General features: G+C 47.4%; 1 protein-coding gene across 1 annotated transcript in view; it reads left to right on the top strand.

Moving 5' to 3' along the window:
• CDK17 (cyclin dependent kinase 17) overlaps window positions 1–19,602 on the top strand; it is a 1,919,677-nt gene that overhangs the window by 529,081 nt on the left and 1,370,994 nt on the right. The window contains exon 2 of the mRNA XM_044087623.1: window positions 1,565–1,678. The gene's annotated coding sequence lies outside the window, so the exon portion shown is untranslated. The remainder of the gene's footprint in view (window positions 1–1,564; window positions 1,679–19,602) is intronic.

Below are 19,602 nucleotides of genomic sequence, written 5' to 3'. Positions count from 1 at the left end.
ACAAGGAAGGGGCACTCTTTCTGATGCTGTGATTAGTCAGATGGGTCAAGACACCTGCTTTACAGAAAGCTATATGAAATTAATTTTGGTGGTTGAAGACCACCCTACAGCTCACACTCCCCTTAGGTTATAAATCTCTTAATAAAGCGTTAGTCTGTTTATCTCTCCAAGACTGAAGTTAAACTATATTGCTGTACTCCGTATTATAATTTTGAGACCCACAAAATTACAAAAAAAAAAGGCAAAAGTAAAAGAAGCAAATTTTGAATTCTTTGCTGAAATTTTGAAAATAGGTACTATTACTGAAGTGATACATATGAAATTTGCAAGATTTTAAGGAAGCATTTGTTGACATGAAGCGCTTGTGTGCTATGTTCCTTGTGGTTACAAAGAGCTAGACATGACTAAGCAACAACAAAGCGGCTGCCTCTCTCATCTCACCTGTGCTGTACTTCTGCTTCATGATAGGACTTAGAATAAATGGTACTTTTCTGTTATCAGGGAAACACGTAGAATCGTATTCTTAACCTTGTGTTTCCACTGGCACATAACGGAAAAGTACTGTCCCAGCTTCCCTAACCTACCTCCAAAGCAACTAACGAAAAGGTCCTGCTGGAGAGCATGTAGGGAAACCCAGAGTTTTTCAGCTATACCATAGAAGCTGGAAGGAAAAGAATTTCAATAAAAAGACAAATAAACATGAACTAAAACTGTGGACTGTTTTATCTCAGACAAAGTGCAAGAATACAAACTAAAGCATACAAAAACCTAAATAACAGCAACACAAACATAACACAACAAAAAACAAGCAGCATTGTATAATAGCGATAACCCACGGCTGGGTATCAGTAATACTGGATTTACCCACGGTTGGCTTTATTTGGTCACCCGGGCTTCACCCTCGTGACCAAACCACACCAGCCGTGGGTAAATCCAGCATTACCCACACCCAGCCATGGGTTATTGCTATAATGTAAAACTGTGTGCTCCTTAGCTTTAAGTCATTCTTACTTCTGAAGCAATATGTTAAAGAAGCCAGTGAGCAGGCGATCCACGTATATTGAAGTAAGAAACTGTGGTAGTAAGTTGGGAAGGTTTTAAAGTGTTCCATTGCCTTTTTTATCTGTACCATGGTAAGAGGTGCCTTTACTGACCAGAATGTTACCGGTGCCAGTTTTGCCAAAAGATACTTTTCTTATTTTTAAATCCTTCACAAGTTTGATTTTGATTGCAGAGGTTTCTTCCACATAGTTGGGCAGTAGACTAAACTGTTCTTATCTGCTGCCCAATAATAATGCAGAAAGTATATTTTAAATGTGCTAATGTTTAATACAAGCATCTAAGCTTTAGTAGAAGAAACTTTGCTGGGTGACTAGTAAATGCATACCTTACTTGACGTTAAGATATACAAGCTGTATTATCAAGGAAAGGTGTGTGTTTGTTGGGGATGGTGTTTTTTGTTACACACAGGACATACACTGAACAATGTTAAAATAGACAAGTTTTGTTACAAGTCCAAGAACACTGAATTGTAATGGCCTTTTTCTGTTTAATTTCAATGTAGTACAACAGACTCATCTACAAGTATACATGGAGTATATTCTTGAGAACTGCTCAGGATAAAGAAACAGTAAAGGCCATCACTATTTTGGATGACTTCAAACTCAGCAGTGAAAAGGTGAGAAAAAGTAGTGATACTTCAGTGAGAACAAGCCCATATTTTTGCTGTTTTTACTTAATCCCACTGTGTCACTGCATTGCACTTCCATTCTTACATGCTTACTTATTAAAAGCTGTAGATAGGTTAGAATTTAAGTGTCTTTGAAAATACATTTTCATTGAATTATATGTTTAGATTTTTATTCAAGTTTTTGTATCAGGTCAACTTGGAATGCCTTTCTTCCTTGGGCTATGGTTGTTCATTTGTTAATTTTTCCTTTCTTAGCCACTTTTAACTCTTCCAAGAAAACATCACTACTGTTAAAATTAGTCCTTTCACAAAGAAGGGGCCTGTTCCTGTTTTTGTAATGCACTCAGTCTATTGGTCATAGAGTGTCCTGGTGATGAATGGTTTGCAGCTACAGGCAGCAGATATTGAGACACCAGTAGTGTGTCAGTGGATGTCTGTCAGATGTTTGTTTGAGTACATGATTTCATTGCATAGTGAGCATCCCAGGGAGAGGAGGAAAACCAAGAACAAGTTATAGAAAGAGGAACTCTCTGCTTCTGCGGTGTGGTAGCTGCAGTACCCCCACTCCGTAATGGTTCAGCTATCAACATCCCCCCCAAGAGTGATTACATTGTGAAACAAATGAGCAGAAACTATGGGCATTGGTGTGAGCATGTTTGTGGGATGCATGGAAAAAATCAATAGCAATTGGAGAACTGAATGTTCATAGGTTCATAGGTAAGTACTAGGCTGTCTGCCCAAGAACATTTATAAGCCTAGCCAGAATGTGTTGGCTTTCGCCACCCCCTTAGATTAGTTCCCTGTGACTCTGTCCAACAGAGCCATTAGTTCCCTGCGTCACTGTCCAGCAGAGCCACTGCAGTGATCCCTGGGGTAAATTTTCTGTTTCCCATTCACCCGTCAAGGTTTCTCTTGAAGAGTGTTAGTGAGGGGCTCTGCCTGATGTATATTGGAATCCTGTTCCAAAGAATGGGAAGTCTCTTCGATAGGAATCCATCCCTCCAGCATGTCCTATTTATCGTTGTGGTGAGGTTTATATCTCTAGAGCGTGTGGCTGTCCGGGATTTTTTTTTTTTTTTTTTTAAGTGGAGCATGTCCATCAATTCTGGGTTGGACATGGCCTTGTATGTCAGGCAGAGATCACCTCTGAGTAAGCGGTATGCAACCAGGTACAGCTGGAGTTTCTTGAGTCAGGCTGCATAGGGCATCTGTTTGAGGCCAGTAATCCTATTGGTGAGGTACTTTTCTGGTCTTTCCAGCTGCTGCAGTTGTCTTGTAAGGTACATCCCAAATGGGCTGTTGTATTCTATGATGGGTCTAATGAGTGATGAGTAGAGAGGCACAATAACCTTTTTTTCTAGATGCGAACCCTTTTGTGATTAGGTGGGCCAAATAGAAGGATTTTCTAACCACCTTGGCAATATGATTATCAAAGGAGAGATTACTATCTACTTGGGTCCCCAGATCCCTTATTACATTTTCTGTATTTAGGGGACTACCACCTATGTGGTAGTTCGCGGGTACTTTGTTTTTTCCAAAGGGGATGACTATGCACTTTTTGGCATATAGCTAGAGGCCATGATTTTGACACTAGGTATCCATCTCAGTGAGACCCATCTGGAGGGTGTCTGTATCAGCCAGAGAATCAATTATGGCCCCAAGTTTGCAGTAGTCTGCGAACTTGGTCAGCCATAGCCCTCCTATGCTTGCCTGTACCTCTGAGATATATGTACCGAACAGGAGGGGTCCTAGGACTGAGCCCTGGAGGACGCAACTTGTAACTGGTTTAGAGTTGGACATAGAGCCTGCAACTCTCACCATGTGGGTTTTATCCATGAGCCAGTTGGCAACCCATCTCGTGACATAGGGGTTTATGTTCAAACTGGTGAGCTTGTCTATAATACTAGAATGAGGAATGGTGTCGAAAGCCTTTGCGAGGTCTAGGTGGGCTGTGTGGGCCTCCTTTCCCTCGTCTAATGCCTTGGTAACTGTCTCAAAGAAGTCCACCAGGTTTAGGAGGCATGATCTGCCCTTAACAAAGCAAACTGGGTAGGGTCCTAGGTTTGGAGGTTCCCAATGTCTCTATTAATGAGTTCCATGTTGATGTGTTCCATAGCCTTGCAGACCAGGCTAGTTAGGCTTATAGGGCGATAGTTCCCGGGGTCCATTGTGGCTCCACCTTTGTGAAGTGGGATAACTGTTGCTGTGCGCCACTCTGTGGGTACGTAGCCTGTAGAGAGACTGAGTTTGAACAGTGTGTTTAGGTGAGGGGTTAGTTCATTTTGGAGCTCTTGTAAGACACAGTCTGGTCCCATTGAAGCTGTGTTTTTGGCTTTGGATAGGGCTGTTTTAACCTGTGTGTCAGTGATTGATGGGGGCCCTACATTCTTCTGGTATGGTTATGGGCCCTTTAGGGGGTGAGAGGAGGGTGAAGTTTGCACTAAACCTGTCTGCCAGAGTGTTGGCAATATCAGTCGGTTCAGTGTATTCTGTGCCATTCTGCACTAACTTAGAGCAGATCTAAGAGTTTCCACTTAGGTTCTTGACATAGCTAAAGAACGCTTTGTGGTTATCTTTGGAGTCATTGGCAATTTTTCTTTCGAAACTAGCCTTGGATGATTTAATGAGGGATAGTAGTTTCTTGCTGATACTGATCAGGGATGTCTTTCCTTCTTGGGATTTTACTCTTTTCTGTACTAGTTTCCTCCTTCTGTTGTATAGCTTGTTTATGGCAGGGTCCACCAGACTGGTTTCCTTTTCTTGGAGGAGTGAGTCTTGGTTTTACTTCGGATAGTACGATCCATGCATTCCTGCAGATGCTCATAGAGTGCCTTTGTAAAGGTTTCAGCAGCTTGGACAACATTGCCCTTTAGCATGGGGGCTGTGAACCTTTCCTCCTCGGTCTTAAGTAATGTGAAGTTTGCTTTTGAAAAGTTTTTCATGGTGGTTTCCTTGATTGGGGGTGGGGGCGAAATGTGGATATCCAGAGTGATTAGTCTATGGTGTGATCTAAAAAGCGAGGGGTTGACCTCCGGTGTGGAACACCGGTCGCCCATGTTGGTGATGACCAGGTCCAATATGTTCCCTCTGGTGGGGGTGTTGACCAGTTGATCCAGGGCGTTCGCGTTTATAAATTCTAGGAAGCGTTGGGCAAGGGAGTTAGTACTTCAATAGTTCTCCCAGTTTATGTTTGGGTAATTGAAATCACCCAGTGTTTGGTAGGACCTTCATATTTCCCAGTGTCTCCAGAAATGCGGAATGTGGGTCCTGGGCCATGGTGGGTGATCTGTAGCAAGCTATAATTTGGATTGCAGTTTTGCCCGTTGTTAGTTGCACATTAATGATCTCTGATGCATTGTGCTGCGCCACTAACCTGGAGGTGTGGGCATCCTTGATGAATATGGATACAACCCCGCCTTTTGTGTTTTGGTACTGGTTCTGTGGCCGAAAAGTATGGTATTAGTTATAGCCTAGTAGTGCTGGGGTGCTCTCAGGAGCCTTAAACCAGGATCTGAAGTAGTTAACTTAATTTTATCTGCAACCTGTGGGTATACGGATCCGAGCCGGCAACTTTTTTTTTCCTAGCATCTGCTCCAAGCTCCGAGCTCCTCCCCTTACCCATAATGCCCTACATCTCCTATCTTCCCCCAGCTCTCGTTTGCCGTGCCAGTAGTGTGCATCGTGGTCTCCTTTGCTTTGAGCTTAGGGATAGTATGTGGTATTTTTTTCTGATATCTAGATGTGTTTGAGTAAAATTTTTCCCTTCTGCTCCTTGTGTAGTATCTCGCTTGGTCTTCGGTGTTTTAAAAAAAAAAAAGTTTTGTATAGACTAGTAGTTAAGCCTGCCCTTCCCCTACCTGTGTGTGTGTGTGGTTGTTGAGTGGTAGTGTTTGTACCTTTCAGTACAAGACTATTGCTGACCAGCCGAAGCCTGTCGTTAAAAAATGTACAGAGTGTGGCCATAAGCTTTCCCCGGCCGATGGTCACACTCTGTGCAATTTGCTTGGGAGTGGCTAATTTGTCCACTCAGTGTACTGTCTGTTCAGGTTTTAACCCTAGGGCCCTTAGGGATCGTAAGGCCAAGCTAGTTGCCAAAGGCCTTCTCCCTGCTGCCATGCTGGAATCTGCCTCGGCCGCGGTCTCTAGTGTACCACCTCCCACCCTGACAGGGACTCAACCTCCCTCCTCGTCTGGTGATGGGTCTTCCAAGGACAAATCTTCAGTCAGCGTGGCTGACAAAGAAAAAGAGAAGGATAAAGAAAGGCGCAGAGAGGAAAGGGAGAAAAAGGAGGACAGGCATCGTAAGAGATCCCCAGACAGGGAGCTCTTTCTCAGCCCCCCCATCTAAGACCATGAGGCCTGTTTCTTCACAGCTCCTGTCTCCTCGTTTCTCACCGGAGCCGTTGGAACATTCGGACCCGAGGCCTTCCTCCCCACTCTGCAGACTAGCCAGATCCGAGTCGGTGGCCTCTTCGAGGTCGACTCGAAGCCTATCGGACATAGATATGAACAGGATGATGTGGAGATATATTCAGACCCAAATTCAGATGGGAGTCTTGCCAGGCCCCTCTCCCTCTGGAGGGGGGACCTCCATGCCTCTTTTCTGCCCCATTTCTCCTTCGCCGATCCGTACTTTGGGGCTCTTGGATCCGAGGTTTTTCGGAGCTGGTAGCTCGGCGCCGATGGTTCCTCCAACCTCGACTCTGGCTGTTACCTTGATTTCCTTGGATCTGACTTGTTCGGATCTGAGTGACTCTCGGAGCCGCGGACAGGGAGTCGGACCCGGGGGAATGGATTCTTCGGCTTCGACCCTTTCAGATCCGATCCATTCCCTCGGACCTCAGGCTACCCTGGCTTCGGCTCCGGTCCCCGCTTTGGATCCGGGGAGGGTTTCTCCCTCAGCCTTCGAAGTGGTAGAGAGGGTTTCTCCCAGGGATTGAGACCCCAACCCATCCCCTTGGATACCACCCAGGCCCCCCTGGATTTGGCGACGACTCCCTTCATCCTGTCTCAAGGACAGCCCGTGCCAGAGGATCTCCAGGTTAATTTCCTTGAGGAAACCCCTGCGGCTCACGCATCCCCTTCTGAAAGTCCCACTGAAGAGGGTCACCGTAAGTGGAAGTGCAAAAGGAGGCACTTGGACCCCCCCCCCCCCGAGTCCCTCACTACACACACTGACTTAGATGAAGGAGAAGGTTCCCCAGGTCACCTCCCGAAGACGTCTCCTTCGGAGAAATTATGGAGATCCTCCGCCAGAGGGGAGGTTGGTCAGCCCCAAAACTTTCTGGGGATGAGTCATTGTTCCTGGAGGCCTTTGGCACGGGCCCATCTTCTTCCTGGGTGTCCCCGCCAGCAGACTCCTTGGAGGACCTCATCACCACGAGGGCATGGAAAGGACCTCATCACCACGAGGGCATGGAAAGGAGCCTAACACCATACAGCCTATCCCCAAACGCCCTGACAAGGTTTTATCTCCCCCTTCTGACAGACAACCCTAGTCAAAAGGAGCCCCAGTTGATGCTATGTTGGTTGCAGTGGTCACAAAGAAGGAACTAGCTCAGGAGAGTTCCTCAGTCCACCCTCCAGACAAGGAGTCTAGGTCGGTGGATAGGTTTGGGAAGCGTGTCTACTCCTCAGCGAACTTTTCTATCCGTGCGCTAAATTATTTGGCACATGTGATTCGGCTTCAGCGAGGCCTTGCTTCGGAATTCGCTGAGTCACCCCAGAGTCTTTATCGCCGCAGGACAGACAGTTGTTCTTGGCGAAAATGTCTACTCTGAAATCAGTCTCAAACACGTCAATGCAGCTCCTCTCCCATGCCATGGAAGGAGCAGCTAGGGCGGCTGGGACAGGCATAGCCATGAGGAGTCATGCCTGGCTCCAGTTGTGTCAGTTCGTGGACCCTTTTAAGGCGTTGTTTATCAACGCTCCCGTCGGCTCTTCCCTTTTTGGGAAGACAGTACGTGACACACTTGTCCAGAGCGAAAAGGATGGGAAGACTTTGTCTGCTGTCGGAGTCCGCTTCTCTGACCCTCAATGGTCCTTCTCTAGGAATCAGAGGGCAGAAGATGTGGTTCCGAAAATCTCAGTTTTCCCGGGATTCTCAGGACAACTATTCCCCCAGAGGCAGACGGGGACAGGATCGGCACCCAGAGGTAGAGGGGGTCCCAGGAATTTCGGGTCTAGGGAACCCTTTTCTGATAGACCCGATCAGCAGCCCTGAGGGGTTGCCCGACTGTCCTACTCTGGAGGCAGTCGGGGGACGATTGTCCTTACACCCAGTGGCATGGGAGTCCATTACGACAGCTCGCTGGGTTTTGCAGATAATATCCAGAGGTTACTCTTATCCTATTTGTTGCCCCTCCATATATTACAAAACACCTCCCGGATGTTCCACCCGCTCATAGGGAGGCCGCAGCTCTAGAGGTTTCAAAGCTGCTTCTCAAACGAGCCATCAAACAGGCCCCCCCAATCAGTCTGGATTAGGCATCTACTCAAGGTTCTTTTTGGTGCCAAAAAGACGGGGGATTTCAGGCCCATTCTAGACCTGTCAACATTAAACCTGTCGGTAGCCAAACAGAAATTCTGGATGGTCACCCTACAGTCCATTCTACCTTATCTCCGAGAGTGTGACTGCTTATGCTCGTTAGACCTACAGGATGCTTACTACCACATCAAAATACACAGAAGCTCCAGGAGGTTTCTGCGCTTCCGGCTGGGAGCCATTCATTTTCAGTTCAGAGCCCTACCCTTTGGTCTCACCACAGCCCCCAGGGTGTTCACCAAGGTAATGGCAGTTGTAGCGGCTCACCCGAGGCTTCAGGGTATTCAGGTGTTTCCATACCTGGACAACTGGCTCTTCGCTGCACCCAACAAGCATCAATTGTGTGTGGCCCGAGATTATTTCATTTGGTTGGCAGATCTACTGGGAATTACAGTCAATGTTCACAAATCCCATTTGCAACCAGTACAAGTTCTAGACTTCATTGGGGCACGGCTAGACACTTTGCAGATGAAGGTATTCTTAACTCCAGACAGGATCCTACACCTCAGGTGCCACATAGCTCAGATAGCGAACTCCAAGTCTTCAAACGTGAGCGAGGTTCTCCGGGCTCTGGGCTCCATGGCTTCCGCCATATTGATTCTCCCTTGTGCGCGCCTTCACATGCGGGTTCTTCAATGGACTCTGGCTGTTCAATGGTCTTGGCTAGACCTGCCCATGAAATTTCCGATCAAGATCAGTTATGTCTGCAGGACATCTCTTCTTTGGTGGTTACGTTCACCGGAGATATCAAAAGGGGACGCCCCTTTGCGTCATCTCCAGTCCAAGCCACAGTGACCACGGACGCCTCTCAACTCGGGTGGGGGGGGGGGGTACTGTTCAGGAAGGACAGTCCAAGGCACGTGGTCCCAGTCAGAGACCAAGTTGCACATAAATGTTCTAGTGATGAGGGCAGTGCTTTTAGCGTTGGAAGCCTTTCACATAGTCCTCCCTCTCGGATTGATTGCAATTCAGTCAGACAACATGTCTGTTGTCTGGTATATCAACAAGCAGGGGGGAACCAGATTCTACTCTCTATGTTGCGAGGCCATGAGAGTGTGGGAATGGGTGATCTCCACTGGTCGGTTTCTGATAGCAATGCACATTCTGGTTTGCTGCAACATTTTAGCGGACAGATTGAGTCGGGCCATTCTGATGCCTTACGAATGGTCTCTGAAACAGTCAGTAGCGGAGGAGATCTTCTTTGCATGGGGTCAGCCTTGCTGCAATCTCTTCGCATCTTCTTCCAACGGGGACCATAGGGGTTTATGTTCAAGAGCTGGTGAGCTTGTCTATAATACTAGAATGAGGGAATGGTGTCAAGAAGCCTTTTATGCGAGGTCTAGGTGGGCTGTGTGGGCCTCCCCTTTCCCTCGAGTCTAATGCCTTGCAACTGTCTCCCAAAGAAGTCCACTTCAGGTTTAGGAGGCATGATCTGCCCTTAACAAAGCCAAACTGGGTAGGGTCCTAGGTTTTGGAGGTTCCCAAATGTCTCTATTAATGAGTTCCATGTTGATGTGTTCCGCTAGCCTTGCAGACCTTCAGGCTAGTCCAGGCTTATAGAGGCGATAGTTCGGGGTCCGCTTGTGGCTCCACCTTTGTGAAGTGGGATAACTGTTGCTGTGTACCTCACTCTGTGGACGTGCCATTAGCCTGTGTGGGAGGCTGAGTTTGAACAGTGTGTTTTAGGTGAGGGGTTAGTTCATTTTGGAGCTCTTGCTTAAAACACCTAGTCTGGTCCCATTGAAGCTGTGTTTCTTGGCTTTGGATAGGGCTGTTTTAACCTGTGTGTCAGTGATTGATGGGGCCCTACATTCTTCTGGTATGGTTATGGGCCAGCTAAGATTTTAGGGGGTGAGAGGAGGGTGAAGTTTGCACTAAACCTGTCTGCCAGAGTGTTGGCAATATCAGTCCGGTTCAGTGTATTTTGTGCCATTCGTGCACTAACTCAGAGCAGATCTAAGAGTTTCCAGCTTAGGTTCTTGACATAGCTAAAGAGAGCGGCTTTTGTGGTTATCTTTGAGTCATTGGCTTAATTTTTTTTCTTCGAAAACTAGCCTTGGATGATTTAATGAGGGATAGTAGTTTCTTGCTGATACTGATCAGGGATGTCTTTCCTTCTTGGGATTTTACTCTTTTCTGTACTAGTTTCCTCCTTCTGTTGTATAGCTTGTTTATGGCAGGGGTCCACCAGACTGGTTTCCTTTTCTTGGAGGAGTGAGTCTTGGTTTTACTTCGGATAGTACGATCCATGCATTCCTGCAGATGCTCATAGAGTGTCTTTGTAAAGGTTTCAGCAGCTTGGACAGCATTGCCCTTTAGCATGGGGGCTGTGAACCTTTCCTCCTCGGTCTTAAGTAACGTGAAGTTTGCTTTTGAAAAGTTTTTCATGGTGGTTTCCTTGATTGGGGGTGGGGGTGAAATGTGGATATCCAGAGTGATTAGTCTATGGTGTGATCTAAAAAGCGAGGGGTTGACCTTCGGTGTGGAACACTGGTCGCCCATGTTGGTGATGACTAGGTCCAATATGTTCCCTCTGGTGGGGGTGTTGACCAGTTGTTCCAGGGCGTTCGCGTTTATAAATTCTAGGAAGCGTTGGGCAAGGGAGTTAGTACTTCAATAGTTCTCCCAGTTTATGTTTGGGTAATTGAAATCACCCAGTGTTAGGGTGTTTGGTAGGACCTTCATATTTCCCAGTGTCTCCAGAAATGCGGAATGTGGGTCCTGGGCCATGGTGGGTGATCTGTAGCAAGCTATAATTTGGATTGCAGTTTTGCCCGTTGTTAGTTGCACATTAATGATCTCTGATACATTGTGCTGCGCCACTAACCTGGAGGTGTGGGCATCCTTGATGAATATGGATACACCCCCGCCTTTTGTGTTTTGGTACTGGTTCTGTGGCCGAAAGGTATGGTATGAGTTATAGCCTAGTAGTGCTGAGGTGCTCTCAGGAGCCTTAAACCAGGATCTGAAGTAGTTAACTTCATTTTATCTGCAACCTGTGGGTATACGGATCCGAGCCGGCAACTTTTTTTTTCCTAGCATCTGCTCCAAGCTCCGAGCTCCTCCCCTTGCCCATAATGCCCTACATCTCCTATCTTCCCCCAGCTCTCGTTTGCCGTGCCAGTAGTGTGCATCGTGGTCTCCTTTGCTTTGAGGTTAGGGATAGTATGTGGTATTTTTTTCTGGTATCTAGATGTGTTTGAGTAAAATTTTTCCCTTCCGCTCCTTGTGTAGTATCTCGCTTGGTCTTCGGTGTTTTAAAAAAAAAAAGTTTTGTATAGACTAGTAGTTAGGCCTGCCCTTCCCCTACCTGTGTGTGTGTGTGTGTGTGTGTGTGTGTGTGGTTGTTGAGTGGTAGTGTTTGTACCTTTCAGTACAAGACTATGGCTGACCAGTCGAAGCCTGTCGTTAAAAAATGTACAGTGTGTGGCCATAAGCTTTCCTCGGCCGATGGTCACACTCTGTGTGCAATTTGTTTGGGAGTGGCTAATTTGTCCACTCAGTGTACTGTCTGTTCAGGTTTTAACCCTAGGGCCCTTAGGGATCGTAAGGCCAAGCTAGTTGCCAAAGGCCTTCTCCCTGCTGCCATGCTGGAATCTGCCTCGGCCGCAGTCTCTAGTGTACCACCTCCCACCCAGACAGGGACTCAACCTCCCTCCTCGTCTGGTGATGGGTCTTCCAAGGACAAATCTTCAGTCAGCGTGGCTGACAAAGAAAAAGAGAAGGATAAAGAAAGGCGCAGAGAGGAAAGGGAGAAAAAGGAGGACAGGCATCGTAAGAGATCCCCAGACAGGGAGCTCTTTTTCAGCCCCCCCATCTAAGACCATGAGGCCTGTTTCTTCACGGCTCCTGTCTCCTCGTTTCTCACCGGAGCTGTTGGAACATTCAGACCCGAGGCCTTCCTCCCCACTCTGCAGACTAGCCAGATCCGAGTCTGTGGCCTCTTCGAGGTCGACTCGAAGCCTATCGGACATGGATATGAGCAGGATGATGTGGAGATATATTCAGACCCAAATTCAGATGGGAGTCTTACCAGGCCCCTCTCCCTCTGGAGGGGGGACCTCCATGCCTCTTTTCCACCCCATTTCTCCTTCCCCGATCCGTACTTCGGGGCTCTTGGATCCGAGGTTTTTCAGAGCTGGTAGCTCGGCGCCGATGGTTCCTCCAACCTCGACTCTGGCTGTTACCTTGATTTCCTTGGATCTGACTTGTTCGGATCTGAGTGACTCTCGGAGCCGCGGACAGGGAGTCAGACCCGGGGGAATGGATTCTTCGGCTCCGACCCTTTCAGATCCGATCCATTCCCTTGGACCTCAGGCTACCCTGGCTTCGGCTCCGGTCCCCACTTTGGATCCGGGGAGGGTTTCTCCCTCGGCCTTCGAAGTGGTAGAGAGGGTTTCTCCCAGGGATTGAGACCCCAACCCATCCCCTTGGATACCACCCAGGCCCCCCTGGATTTGGCGACGGCTCCCTTCATCCTGTCTCAAGGACAGCCCATGCCAGAGGATCCCCAGGTTAATTTCCTTGAGGAAACCCCTGCGGCTCACGCATCCCCTTCTGAAAGTCCCACTGAAGAGGGTCACCGTAAGTGGAAGTGCAAAAGGAGCCACTTGGACTCCCCCCCCCCCCGAGTCCCTCACTACACACACTGACTTAGATGAAGGAGGAGGTTCCCCAGGTCACCTCCCGAAGACGTCTCCTTCGAAGAAATTATGGAGATCCTCCGCCAGAGGGGAGGTTGGTCAGCCCCAAAACCTTCTGGGGATGAGTCATTGTTCCTGGAGGCCTTTGGCACGGGCCCATCTTCTTTCTGGGTGTCCCCGCCAGCAGACTCCTTGGAGGACCTCATCACCACGAGGGCATGGAAAGGACCTCATCACCACGAGGGCATGGAAAGGAGCCTAACACCATACAGCCCATCCCCAAATGCCCTGACAAGGTTTTATCTCCCCCTTCTGACAGACAACCCTAGTCAAAAGGAGCCCCAGTTGATGCTATGTTGGTTGCAGTGGTCACAAAGAAGGAACTAGCTTAGGAGAGTTCCTCAGTCCACCCTCCAGACAAGGAGTCTAGGTCGGTGGATAGGTTTGGGAAGCGTGTCTACTCCTCAGCGAACTTTTCTATCTGTGCACTAAATTATTTGGCACATGTGTTTCGGCTTCAGCGAGACCTTGCTTCGGAATTCGCTGAGTCACCCCAGAGTCTTTATCGCCGCAGGACAGACAGTTGTTCTTGGCGAAAATGTCTACTCTGAAATCAGTCTCAAACACGTCAATGCAGCTCCTCTCCCATGCCATGGAAGGAGCAGCTAGGGCGGCTGGGACAGGCATAGCCATGAGGAGTCATGCCTGGCTCCAGTTGTGTCTGTTCGTGGACCCTTTTAAGGTGTTGTTTATCAACGCTCCCTTCGACGGCTCTTCCCTTTTTGGGAAGACAGTACGTGACACACTTGTCCAGAGCGAAAAGGACGGGAAGACTTTGTCTGCTGTCGGAGTCCGCTTCTCTGACCCTCAGCGGTCCTTCTCTAGGAATCAAAGAGGGCAGAAGATGTGGTTCCGAAAATCTCAGTTTTCCCGGGATTCTCAGGACAACTATTCCCCCAGAGGCAGACCGGGGACAGGATCGACGCCGACCCAGAGGTAGAGGGGGTCCCAGGAATTTCGGGTCTAGGGAACCCTTTTCTGATAGACCCGATCAGCAGCCCTGAGGGGTTGCTCAACTGTCCTACTCTGGAGGCAGTCGGGGGACGATTGTCCTTACACCCAGTGGCATGGGAGTCCAGTACGACAGTTCGCTGGGTTTTACAGATAATATCCAGAGGTTACTCTATCCTATTTGTTGCCCCTCCATATATTACAAAACACCTCCCGGATGTTCCACCCGCTCATAGGGAGGCCGCAGCTCTAGAGCTTTCAAAGCAGCTTCTCAAACGAGCCATCAAACAGGCCCCCCCAATCAGTCTGGATTAGGCGTCTACTCAAGGTTCTTTTTGGTGCCAAAAAGACGGGGGGATTTCAGGCCCATTCTAGACCTGTCAACATTAAACCTGTCGGTAGCCAAACAGAAATTCTGGATGGTCACCCTACAGTCCATTCTACCTTATCTCCGAGAGTGCGACTGCTTATGCTCGTTAGTCCTACAGGATGCTTACTACCACATCAAAATACACAGAAGCTCCAGGAGGTTTCTGCGCTTCCGGCTGGGAGCCAGTCATTTTCAGTTCAGAGCCCTACCCTTTGGTCTCACCACAGCCCCCAGGGTGTTCACCAAGGTAATGGCAGTTGTAGTGGCTCAACCGAGGCTTCAGAGTATTCAGGTGTTTCCATACCTGGAGAACTGGCTCTTCGCTGCACCCAACAAGCATCAATTGTGTGTGGCCCGAGATTATTTCATTTGGTTGGCAGATCTACTGGGAGTTACAATGTTCACAAATCCCATTTGCAACCAGTACAAGTTCTAGACTTCATTGGGGCACGGCTAGACACTTTGCAGATGAAGGTATTCTTAACTCCAGACAGGATCCTACACCTCAGGTGCCACATAGCTCAGATAGCGAACTCCAAGTCTTCAAACGTGAGCGTGGTTCTCCGGGCTCTGGGCTCCATGGCTTCCGCCATATTGATTCTCCCTTGTGCGCGCCTTCACATGCGGGTTCTTCAATGGACTCTGGCTGTTCAATGGTCTTGGCTAGACCTGCCCATGAAATTTCCGATCAAGATCAGTCACGTCTGCAGGACATCTCTTCTTTGGTGGTTACGTTCACCGGAGATATCAAAAGGGGACGTCCCTTTGCATCATCTCCAGTCCAAGCCACAGTGACCACGGACGCCTCTCAACTCGGGTGGGGGGGGGGTACTGTTCAGGAAGGACAGTCCCAGGCACGTGGTCCCAGTCAGAGACCAAGTTGCACATAAATGTTCTAGTGATGAGGGCAGTGCTTTTAGCGTTGGAAGCCTTTCACATAGTCCTCCCTCTTGGATTGATTGCAATTCAGTCAGACAACATGTCTGTTGTCTGGTATATCAACAAGCAGGGGGGAACCAGATTCTACCCTCTATTTTGCAAGGCCATGAGAGTGTGGGAATGGGTGATCTCCACTGGTCAGTTTCTGATAGCAATGCACATTCTGGTTTGCTGCAACATTTTAGCGGACAGATTGAGTCGGGCCATTCTGATGCCTTATGAATGGTCTCTGAAACAGTCAGTAGCGGAGGAGATCTTCTTTGCATGGGGTCAGCCTTGCTGCAATCTCTTCGCATCTTCTTCCAACGTGAGGTGCACTGTGTTCTTCGCTCTGATCCCTCACCAGGGGAAATCCCCAGAGATGCTCTAGTCCATGCTTGGCCCCCCGGGCGTCTGTATGCTTATCCACCATTGCCACTCATTCCGAAGTTTCTTCAGAAAGCTTGCCGACTACGGTGCAAAGTGATGCTCATTGTCCCGTTCTGGCCTCATCAGGTTTGGTTCCCATTCCTTTGGTCTCATCTCATAGCTCCCCCGTGGGTTCCGGATCCCTGCCCAGATCTAATCTCCCATCCGTCGGGGGCACGTCCGCCCGATCTGGGCAGCCTCAAGCTGACAGCTTGGTTGCTCCAGTTCCATTAATTGCCAGGACTCCCAGTCTTTCATCCCTGGTAAAATCCATTCTGGTGGCTTCTCTTAAAGACTCCACTAGGAAACTTTATTGCAGTTAATGGAAGCACTTTTCCATTTGGGCTTCACAGAGAAAAATAAATCCCTTTACAGCCCCTGTTCCAGCGGTGTTGGACTTCCTGTCTGGTATTTTTCAACAAGGAGCTAGTTCCTCCACAGTGAAAGTACAATTGGCAGCCATTTCCAGTTTTCACGTTGGTGAAGACAATATGGCCTTAGCCTCCTCTGGGCTGTGTAAGGCTTTTCTTAAAGGTACTTTTCTGTTACAGCCGCCTGTCAAGGATTCAGTGCCTCCTTGGGACCTTACTTTTGTTTTACAGCCATTGGTGGCTCCTCCGTTCGAACCTGCAGTTTCGGTGGATTTGAAATTTTTGTCCTGGAAGACCGCTTTCCCAGTCGCCATTACATCTGCTAGGAGGGTCTCGGCTTCAAGCTCTGAGTGCCGTGCCTCCATATTTTGTCTTCTATAAGGATAGGGTTTCACTCTGTACTAACACTTCCTTCTTACCTAAAGTGGCATCTGAGGCAAACATAAACCAATCCATTAATCTGCCCGTTTTCTTTCCTAACTTCCAAAATAAAGGTGAATACAAACTCCATTTGTTAGATGTTCATAGGCAGCTTCATTTTTATCTTCATAGAACGAAGTCTTTCTGCAAGACTGACCAATTGTTTCCTTTTCCAACGCATTTATGGGAAAAGCTATTTCTAAAGTTTCTTTGGCCAGATGGATCACTCTTTGTATTTCACATGCCTACAAAGCAAAAGGTTTATCTCCTCCTGGTATTGTTAAGGCTCACTCTACCAGGTCCATGGCGACTTCTGCTGCTTTTTGGTCTGGGGTGCCTTTGGACGATATTTGTGCAGCAGCGACCTGGGCCAATTCACATACCTTCATTTCCCATTACAAATTAGGTCTGATTTCGAGAGGTAGAGCATCCTTTGGCTCTGCGGTGCTCAGGAATATCCTTCCATAAGGGCCTCCCAGGATTAGAGTAGCTGGTGACTCTGTCCCACAGGTTGCAGATAAAATTAAGTTAACTACTTCAGATAAAGAATTTATGTACTCACCATAACGTTCCATCTGAGTAATTATACTTCATTTTTCTGCAACATTCCCTCCCTCCGTTCCCCGGACCTTGTCCTGTCTTTTCAGGATTGGTTTATTGGGTTGAGTTGCTTATGTTTTTAGTTGCAGCAAACTCAATTTGAGGGAAGATAGGAGATGTAGGGCATTATGGGTAAGGGGAGGAGCTCGGAGCTTGGAGCAGATGCTAGAAAAAAAAGTTGTCGGCTCGGATCCGATACGGATTGTATAGCCCCAGGTTGCAGAAAAATGAAGTATAACTACTCAGATGGAACGTTATGGTGAGTACATAACTTCTTTTTTCTGTTACTGCACAGATGTTGATGTTCTTCATACTGAGGAGTGCGTCGAGTGCTTGCATTTTGAGGTTTAGACTTCTGGTGTTGAGTAGCATTACCCTCAGTTTTTGGTTACTTGTGCTATTTATGATGGTGGGTTTGTCTTTTGAGCCTTGCCTAAAAAAGGCACTATGGGGGCGGCAAGAGCCTTGGCCAGTATTCGAAAGCCTAAGGGTGACAGGTGCAAGTCATCTCTTGCGAAGCAACGTGGCTTGTCGAGCATGTCATCCCAGGCGGACAGATACTGGATCCCCTTTGAATGACACCAGAAACTTAGCCAGTTGTTGAAATTGGTCATTTTTTCTGTATACTGTAGCATCATTCTTGGTGAGGGCAGGATGCTATTCAGGATCAGGGTCATACCAGCCTGGGCTACATGATCAGAGACCTCTTCCATGTCTGTTTTCATGTAGTCCATGGAGGTACGTCTCAGGTCATTCACACCAACATGGTCAATGACAGAGTTGTATTTGTACTTGTTCTGGAGTGACCTGAGTTCTTGTGTTATGTGGCGGATCCTGGCACCCTACAGGCAGCTAACTTGTAACCTTCTCCTTGTCCAGCCTAGTTAGTGGGACAGCAGTGTGCCTGACTATAGAGTCGCCTATTACTAGTGTGTTGGGTATGTTATTTTGCGTTAAGGGCTGTGATTGTGTGGCACACTGATTATGTGAAGTATGTGTTTCATGGTTGGTGATGGGGTGTGGAGGTTGCTTGGATGTCTGCTTTGGAGGTCTCTGTTGCTTTTGCAGATTTTTATTTAGAGCCTCCAAGTATATTTTCATGTATTCATGTGTGCTATTTGCCGGTGTTGGTTTATTAGGTCTATGTGAGACTGGTGGTGTGTTGCAAGTATTACCCTTCTCCTCTTGACTGTCAGTTCCAGTCTTGGGTTGAGAGAGCTTTGCCTCCCGTTTGGCTGTATAATTGCATCTCTCGCATATATTAGTGTTTGGTGGTAGGAAGAGAGGGTTGTGTGTGTACATGAGGCAGTTGTAACATTGCCTCAAAATGCCCAGATTCAGCAGTTGGACTGGAGAGTACACCAAAAACTGCCCTTTGGACATGCCTGAATAGGTAGAGCAAGCTGTTTTCTGATTGGCTGGTGGGGACGAATAGAGAGCCTTGTCCTTCTGGACAGTATAGGGGGGTCTAGTGCTAGGGTTAATTAGTACTATGAGTTTTAAGCAAGTGTTTGATTGTGAAATTAATGGTTTGAGTGCTAAAGTTGAAGGTTTGTCTAGTTCCAAGGGAAACATTGAAGAGTAGACTTCGTGGAGCGCTGCCCGGTGCACAAAACCGCACAAATGTGTTTTTTATAGCAGGGAAGTGAAAGAGATAAAATTAGCCCAAAATGGCTGATAAACTACGAACTTCTGGGCTGAAACCACTCCTCCAGGGACAGATAGGCTGCTCAAAGCTCCCCTCTCTCACAGTTGAACAGAGAAACTTCCTTCTATCCAAGTAGGTATGGGCAACACAGAAACTTGTAACACAGCCCTGGATTCAGCAATAACCTGAAAACTGGACTATACTAGGTCAGAAAGGCGTGAAAAAGTATATATATATTTTTTTTGTTTTTTTCAGAAAATATAGCAGATACAATCAAAATTAGCCCAAAATGGCCAATAAACTACTAACTTCAGGGCCCAAAATGGCCAATAAACTACTAACTTCAGGGCTGAAACCACTCCTCCAGGGACAGATAGGCTGCTCAAAGCTCCCCTCTCTCACAGGTGAACAGAGAAACTTCCTTCTATCCAGTAAGGTATGGGCAACACAGAAACTTGTAACACAGCCCTGGATTCAGCAATAACCTGAAAACTAGACTGTACTAGTTCAGAAAGGCGGGTAGCAAGTATATATATATATTTTTTTCAGAAAATAGAGTAGATACAATCAAAACAACACTTTAAATGCACAGAAAAGGCTATCACACTTTAGTGTGTAGCCTACAACAGTTAAACAGATTATTTAAACACAAAAATGACTTAATTCAAGTGCAGGCAGCAAAATAAGAATTACCAATATGTAGCAATAACAAACTTTTAAATCACAGATTAAGCTAAAAAACTGGTGTTTTTAAGTGGTGAGATTAGTTAAGACGCAGTGAGAAAAAGCAGAAATATTTATACTTAATCACTCCAAAGTCACTCTTTTGTCTCTCTCTGCTGCTGTAGCCAGACTCTGCAGAACACCTGGAAAGGCACTTGCTGAGGGAATACAAAGTTTGTGTAACTTCATAAATGTGGTTTTATAGCAGGGAAGTGAAGAGAGCTAGATTAAAAGG

Source organism: Protopterus annectens, chromosome 11.part0 (genome assembly GCF_019279795.1).
Source record: "Protopterus annectens isolate FY-2018-M chromosome 11.part0, PAN1.0, whole genome shotgun sequence".
NCBI lineage: Eukaryota > Metazoa > Chordata > Ceratodontiformes > Protopteridae > Protopterus > Protopterus annectens.
The sequence above is the reverse complement of the archived record's forward strand: the minus strand, read 5'-3'. Positions and strand labels throughout refer to the sequence as shown.